This window comes from Alexandromys fortis, unplaced genomic scaffold (assembly GCF_014885135.2).
Source record: "Alexandromys fortis isolate MF-2015 unplaced genomic scaffold, M_Fortis_MF-2015_v1.1 scaffold_44, whole genome shotgun sequence".
NCBI classification, from domain to species: domain Eukaryota; kingdom Metazoa; phylum Chordata; class Mammalia; order Rodentia; family Cricetidae; genus Alexandromys; species Alexandromys fortis.
The window spans coordinates 1,068,811-1,077,123 of record NW_026067921.1 but is presented as its reverse complement, the minus strand read 5'-3'; the positions used below and the strand labels follow the sequence as shown (position 1 = coordinate 1,077,123).

At 46.4% G+C, this 8,313-nt stretch overlaps 1 protein-coding gene across 2 annotated transcripts in view; it reads right to left on the bottom strand.

Annotated features, from left to right (window-relative positions):
• Positions 1-8,298, bottom strand: part of Zdhhc3 (zinc finger DHHC-type palmitoyltransferase 3) — a 44,786-nt gene extending 36,488 nt beyond the window's left edge. For both annotated transcript variants that reach the window (XM_050141681.1, XM_050141682.1), the window contains exon 1: positions 8,150-8,298. The gene's annotated coding sequence lies outside the window, so the exon portion shown is untranslated. The remainder of the gene's footprint in view (positions 1-8,149) is intronic.
• Positions 8,299-8,313: the final 15 nt, after the last annotated feature.

The window sequence follows — 8,313 nt, the reverse complement described above, 5'->3', positions numbered from 1 at the left end:
GACACAAGGCATGTGACAGCAAACGTGCTCCTCTATCACAGACTGGTAGACAGACAGACAGACAGACAGACAGACACAGGCATGTGACAGCAAACGTGCTCCTCTATCACAGACTGGTAGACAGACAGACACAAGGCATGTGTGACAGCAAGCATGCCCCTCTATCACAGACTGGTAGACAGACAGACAGACACAAGGCATGTATGGAGCAGAGCCTGCAGCCCAGAGCTCCTGGGGCTTGATGCTGCTTGCTTCCTGAGGGGAGCTGCTCCTCTGTTCATAGATGGGCAGCTCCAGAGCTGAGAACGGCTGTGTGAAGGCCAGGCCCACAGGCCCTGCCCTCTGTGACCCACTACTCAGGCTTGGCTGGACTCACAGGCGGAGTCCAGCTACCATGGCTGTGGTTACTGGATGAGGGCAAACCCCTTTCAGTCTACTACTTGGCAGCCCATGCTTTAGGGACAGGAGTCAAAGGCATAAAACAATATTCTCAAAGTACACTGTAAGCATGGATGACAATTTCAAGGTATTAATAAAAATGTTATATTTAAATAGCAACAACAACAACAAAAACAAAACAAAAAACCAACCACATGCCACAGTTTTCATTCCAGCAAATACTCCCGATCCGTTTCTACTTCATCTGCTGTCCTAGGCAAGATGCAGTCGTGAAGTCATGAAATGCTTCAGACAGGTCTGATACCAAATCCGTAGAATCCCTTTTAAAGCACTGTGGAAAGATTTTGTTTCTCAAACATTACACCCACTCTAGTTCTCCACCCACAAGTGCATTCCGCAACAGCATGAAGTGGATCTGTGTAAAGTAACACTTGGTAGCAAGACAATGAGCCAAGCTGGTAAGGCTGCCTCAAACCTTTTGCAATTCTTTCCCCTAGTCTCAGACAAGGATCACCTAAATATACATGCAACAACAACAACAATAACAACAAAACAAATATCACGATTAAACCATTTGGGTCTCTACAGGTAGAAACTGTATAGATAACTCTGTTCCATCCACCTATGCATATCAGCAAGGTACAGGACTCCTAAACAGGAAGCTCTCGGCTAGTTCCAACGCTGAACATTTAATTCCTGTTAAAACGAGTTTCTTCCGGAGTTAAGTGACTGTCTATCATCACAGTCATTCAGAACATCATCTCAAGCACTGTGGCATCTTTTCATAACTCCTGACATGTACTTAGAGAATTAACATCAGCCTCCGTTGTTTAATGGAACTGTTTAAAGAATGTGGTATCGGACTCTTGATGGCCACTTGATGAGTCAATCATCAATTTCTTATATTTTTGGTTGTGAGCCTGGGCTTTAACGGCTGAGCCATCATCTTTCCAGCCCTCAATCATTGATTTCTACAAAAGCATTTATTCACAAGCAAGCCGAGCAGCTTCAAAGGTAGGTGAACGGCCTAGGTCCTAGATGCTTTAGAAGCAAATGGGAGTTGGGGTAGGAGCTTGGGGGATGGTTCAGTGGTTAAGGTACTTGTTGCTCTCGCAGAGAAGCTGGGTTAGATTGCCAGCACCTGTATCAGGTGCAAACATATACACATGCATAAATAGATTTGTATAAGTATACCAAATGTTGTGAAATGTATGTTCATTTTCTGATGAGACTCCAAAATTCCAGTAATGAACAACGAATTACTATGCTTAAAACATTTCATTAACATAACAGAATGACTCACTGAACTTTCCACAAAGGTAAGGGTGTGGCCACAGCCTGCGGGAGCAGAGGCATCTTATCTGCCAGAGAAGGTGTCCGGGCAGGCAGGCCTGGCTGTCTTGCCTTATGGGAACTCCACACAATCAGCATTGCTGCCCCTCTGCCTGCCACACTCAACCTTCAATTAATGTAAAAACAAAAGTGGAGGAGGTGTGGAAACACCACACCTGTGCCCCAAAAACTAAAATTAAAGTCCACCCAAACCAGAAAATGGTAAGCCAAGTTTCCTGTCCTGCCTCACAACTGGCCGTCTTCTCTGTTTTTGAGACAAGGTCTCACTCTACGTTTCTGGCTGGCTCTTCCTCTGAGTGCTAAAACTGAAGGTGTACCACATACTCCGCCTTCATTCCTAGCCAGAGTTTCTTTCCACTTAACTGACCACTAAAAATGTCCAACAGACCATAGAAGATACTTCTTTAAGCTCTGGTCAGCCTGGGCCTCAACACCTGCCTTCACTCAACAATAACAAAAAGAAAAGCAAAAAAAGAAAACAATAATAAGTGATTCCCTCTCCCAGAAGCCATTTCATAAGCCCTATGAAACATAGCCTCCTGGAAACCCACAGAGACGAGCTAGCCCCTTCCAAACTTGAGCTTGTTCAGAGCTCAGAAACGAAGCTCAAGGAGTTGTTGGGGTGTCTGTGAAACGACTCACTCTCTACACTGGCCGACAGTACCTGTTGCAATCTGCTGGACTGGCTGTTAGGGCAAGTGCCCTGAATTAATCCCTTGTAGGCAGTCTAATGCAGAAAGAAATGCTTCCTATTGGCAACAATAAATAGTCACTGATCTAGTTACATAAGAATATATACCAATGGGTAAGACAACCTCACAGTCTGAAAAGCCCTTCATAAACAAGTGTATAATCTACTTGATAAGGAACTGTCTTCTGCCTCTCAGGGTAGTTTCCAAAAGGCTAAACTGCTGCTACATTGGGGTGGGGTTGGGGGCTGATGAAGGTAAGATGGGGCTAGGACTCTTCCCAACTGACACTAAACGTTTATTAACTGGCAGGCACCAGTGCTGCCCCATCCTCAAGTGCATTCCGTCCTGTAGGCTCTATGCCCACTTTCCTCCTTCCCTGAGAGATGAGGAAGCTGAAGCATGGAGATTCTGGCTAAGTTCACAGCTCCGGGAAGCAGCAGAGATGGGGTCCATCTCCATAGCTGGCTTTCAGCTGCTCACCACAACCACTGAATAAAACAGAAAAGGGAAGGGACGTCAAAACTGGCACCAAGGCCCTGGGTTACTTACAGCTTTGCCATCTTGCCCTCACATGGTATGAAGAACAGGCACTATTGTGTGGGCTAGCCCCCCGCAGAAGAGTTTGAAGTCATGGGGCTGAACAAAAGCATTCTGGACTGATGCAGGGTCCAACACCTAGAAGACCGATCCTGCTCTAACCTAGGACGTGGGAAGGTCATGACACTTAAATCAGTAGTCAGGCTAAGACTGAATCCCTACAGTCTGCTGGGAATTACTTCCCAAGGAGCCAGTATCTGTACACAGCTTTTTCTGAGAAAGCCCAAACAAGCAAAGGTTCCCACCTGAGGGTGCTGAGCAAGGCCCCTGGCCTCACACTGTGCCCTGTGCAGACACACAGCTACTGTGACATCATCCAAGCAAAGGCCTGACTTTTGTTAAGTATTAAAAGCAGAAGCTTGCAAGGATCACTAGCCTCCAACAGGGGGTTCAGCTTTCCAGTCTTTGATGCCCACTTTATACCAGGCATCTGTAAGAAAACATAAGGAACAGCTTCAGGGGGGAACCAGAGACACTGAGGTTGGCTTCAAACTCCTGCAGTCCTCCTGCCTCAGCCTCGCCAGTTCTAGGGTCACAAAAAGGAGGGGGGGGGGCAAAGATGAAGCTAACTTAAAGGTCCTTGCAGGGATTCGATTCTGAAATCTTCTTGTCAGGGACAAATTGAACATGTTCTTGATTTTTTTTTTTTTTGAACCAAAAGTTTAACCCTCCTTCCCTATCCTTCACTAATATTCAAAAGAAAGCCACTAGTAATTGTTAGACTTTCCCAAGCAGTTTTAGTTTTTACAGGTATAAATAGCATTACCAAACTACATTAAACAGGGGTTGGAGCTCCATTGCTAGAGTGTTTGTTTAGCATCCAGAAAGGCCTGGGTTCAATCCCAAGTACCAATAACCCATGTGTGGTGGCACAAGCCTGTTAATCCCAGGTAGAGGCAGGAAAATCATCCTAGGCTACTTAGTGAGTTCCAGAACAGCCTGGGCTGCACCTGACTGCCTCAAACACCTTAACAAACAAGAGCAGCAAAATAACCATCAAATATTACAAAATGATAAATGTGAGAAGCCTTTAAATACCCAAAGTTAGGCTGGGTGTAGTGGCAATGCCTTTAATCTCAGTCCCCAGGAGGCAGAAGCAGGCAAATCTCTGAGTTCTAGGGCACCCTGGTCCACAGAGAGTTCCAGGACAGCCAGGGCTACAAACAAACAAACAAGCACTCTAAATTAAACACCATTTTGAGCCATTTTTCGGTATTTATTATTTTTAGGATAGAGTCTCACTATCTCTGCCTGATCTGTAACTCACTATGAACATCAGACTGGCCTTGAACTCACAGAGGTCTGTCTACTCAGAGTTTACTTTTTAATTCATTTATTAATTTGTGTGTGTGCATGTGTGTACACACATATCACACATGATGCACGGAAAGGAAAGAGGACAACTCGTAGAAGTCATTTCTCTCCTTCTACCATGTGGGCTCTGGAGGTCAGACTCAAGTTGTTAGGCTTGTGGCTGGCACTGCTTCCCTCTGAGCTATCTAGATGATATTTAAACCTTTGTACATCCAGGATCTAGACTGAGTTTTACAACCTAGCAAGAAACTAGCTCGGGAGTAAAGTGATGCTGAAAGATTACAGAAACAAAGCAATTCAGCAGCGAACCCAGTCAACACCACTAAAGCAGCCCAGGAGCCAGTTCACCAGATCTGTATCTTCTAACCAACCTGTCTTTCTGGATTCTGCTACTGACTTGATCTAGAAAGAGACGTTATATGCCAAGGTCAAGACTTACAACAGCAGGACTGTGGCCAGGTGGGCACTAGCCTTACTTTGTAAAGGTGAGGGATGGATCTCACACAAAGGTATCCCAGCAGCCCCCTGGCCCCGAATGTGAGACAATGTCCTCAGGCAGCAAAGAAAATCCAGACTTCGATCAAGTGTTTGTGCATCCTGAAGGCTACAGTTTGGAGACTACAAAAACATGATTTCCTAGCTTTTCTCAAGTGCTGGGATGATGAAAGCAAGGATATTTGCCCCTGGCTCTCTCACCTGACCTGGCTAAGTGTCTCAGGAAATTTCCCAAGAGGAAAGCAAACCATCTTCAAAGGTATAACTACCAGAAGCATGGTGCCAGCCTCTTCCCTTCTAGGTCAACACTGAAGTATTACCCTCAGTTTAGACCTCAGACTCTGAGCAGACTTTTTTTTTTTTAAAGATTTATTTATTATGTATCATGCTCTGCCTGCATGTGTGCCTGCAGGCCAGAAGAGAGCACCCAATCTCATTATAGATGGTTGTGAGCCACTATGTGGTTGCTGGGAATTGAATTCAGGACTTGTGAAAGAGCAATCAGTGTTCTTAACCTCTGAACCATCTCTCCAGCCCGAGCACAGCTCTTATGTGTGTATTCTACACCTGGAAATTGGTATGTGTGACTCATTTTCTCACATATGACTTCATGAGACTCAAACAGGCAGCCCAGTTTCTTAAAATTAAACACGGCAGACCCTTCCTCTAATGGGGAATATGCGTGCTCATGTACAATTTTTCTATCACTATAATCCTAAATCACAAAATCTAGGACAACATTATGAAAGACTGTTTATATCTAATATTCATACAAGGCCAGGCAGGACAAATGCAAAGTATGCAAAGCAAGCAGACCTTTAGGAAAAGCAGTAGCTCACTTTGTGTTCTTCTGTGAGGCTGAAGGTACAAAGGAAAAGACCTAAAATCTGGCCTTGGTCTGCCTAGGACTGGGCATAAAATACCCTCCCTCCCCGGCTGAGTTTCTCTAAGAGTTCACAGCAGTGCTCCAGGCTCTTTTATAGCTTTAATGAACTGGGTGGGTGGGACTATTTACTTCTGCTTTACATAATGTTATAGCTGTTAGCAGCAGCTCTTTCTCTCTTGTACCTGGTACTTGGCCTGCACAATTAGCACCCTATTACAGCCTTAATTACTAACTGGCTCAATTAAGTATTTCATTTTACCATCTGGTTCATGCACTAGCTCAAGGGCCTGAACACCTCAGCTACAATAAATCCTAAACTTCTTTTAAGCAAGTGCCTGATTTTTCACATCTTTAGGTCCATGAGGCTGTCAGGCATTCAAAGGCACTAGAACACTTCCTGAATGTTTGGCTCTCTAAGAATCTCTCAGATTCTGGAGGGCTCTTGTCTTAGCTGTTTGTGGAGTTTAGCTTTACTCTGTTTGCATATAACCTTTCCCTTTATCTGAAGAGGTGGGCTAAAGCAGGCACAAGACTTATCAACATCACATTCCATGTTTCTCTAAAGAGGATTCATGAGAAGTGAGTTCATGTTAGATTATCCATCCTTGCTTTAGAAATTAAACCTGTGACCTGAAAATATAACTCAATGATAGACAAACATGGGCTTTCTGCATTAAGTTTCCTGATGGATGACAGAGGCTGTGAGGGGCTATAGAAGCTGACACTTAGGACTGCAGGTTTGGGAGCCACAAAGCCTCCCCTCAAATCCTGCCTCTGTTACTCACTAGTTCTGTGATCTGTGACTATGCCTGTTTCCCAAACTATAAAATCGTCCTCATAAGACTCTTTGGAGAGCTGAATCTTCGTAAAGTTTTTGACACACAAAAAGCATCACACAGCGCCATAGAAAATTAATAGAGCACAGGGTTTTATAAAAGACACAGCATAGCTGGGAGGTGTCTTTCTTTTCTGACTTTTCAACTTCTCTCTCTCATCTTCCCAACCTTCAGCTCGCCTCCCACCATATAGTACTGAAATGGCCTGTCTTCCCAATAATCTCTGGCACAGGGTACCCTAACTAACAGGAGTCCTTGTTATTTTGCCAGTTCCTCACACAGATTCTAGTTGTCCAATCAAACACAGAGGATAGGTGCTGTATTAAGTGTGGCACCTGTTCCTCCACAAAAGGAAAAAAACCTTTCCAGTTTCGCCTTTCCCAGTTACCCTGGAGGGCAAAGTTCAACCCTGCAAGAAGTCTTCTCTCGGGAGCACCTGTAGTACTATGTGTACACACAGGAAATTCATGTCCAGTCTATCAGTGGGAAAGACCATCCATTTGAGGGCTCCATTAAGAGTACCTAGGAATATAGTCAGGCACTTCCTGCTGCGTTCCTCACCCACTATAGCCGCTAATCCTCGGTTACACCTCTAATCACTGTGTTCTGCGGCTATGCTTACAGTAGCCTTTCCCTCTGCCCTGGCAGAGTCTTTGATCAGAAGTTCCATTTATTTGTCCAGTTAGTTGTGAGGCCAAAGAGAAGAAAAGCCTCTCTATTTTTGTTGCTGTTCTTTGAAACAGTGTCTCACTCCGCAGCTCTGGCTGTCCTGGAACTATGTACCGCAGACTGGCTTTGAACTCAGAGATCTGCCTACTACTGCCTCCCAAGAACTGGGATTAAAGACGTGTGTGGCCCGCACCTTTTATTTCTTGATGATTAAGATGTGAAGGGTCACTTTCCTCAAAAGTAGAGCATCTGGTTAAGTGAAGTGTCAACCAACTCCCCCCATTTCCCCACACCGCTCCTTTCAAACTCGGTTCATATACTATCGCTCTTCCTTAAAGGGCTCCCACGATGACCCCAGCTTCACCTTGCAGGCATTTCTTTCTGGATATCCAATTCCCGTACCCTCCCAGGGTCGGTTGTCTTTCAGGCAGTTGCTCATACGCCTCCCCCAGCTATCTCCTCCATCCAGGCATTTCGAAGCGCAAGACACTCTCCCAGCTCTCTCTGGGACAATACTCCAACAACTAACTTACAAAGCCCTGGGTCACTATCTGATGACGGGCAGCAAGGGAGGAAGGGATAAGGGAGGAGAGGACAGAGAAAGAGCGATCCCTGGAGTGGAGCGCGGAGTGAGCAAACGGAGAAGCCGGCGCCCCGCTCCTGGTTTCCGGACCAGAGTGACCTAACGAGGGATCCATGGTCTCTTCAGCCATCCTAAGGACCAACTAAGGGACTTTAGGAGATGAACCCTCACGGGGCAGCACGACTTCCGCCTTCCTGAGGCGTCTCACGTGCGCGAGCTCGGCTACTTCGACTCCGGCCCCAGCGCGCAAGGGTGCGCGCTTCTTGCCGAGTCCCGGCAGGGGCCCCGCGTCTCCCTCCTCCCGGGGCTTCCTCTCCGCACTGACCGTCAATCTGAAGGCAGCTCGCAGTCCCACGCCGCCAGCCGCTGCCCCTACCCCGGGTCCCAGCCTCCAGCGTCCGCGATGGCTCGGGCACCGGGTTGCGCGGCTTGCCGGACTCGGCCTCACACCGGACGGCGCGCAGGAGAGGCCCATGGAGCTCCAGGCGG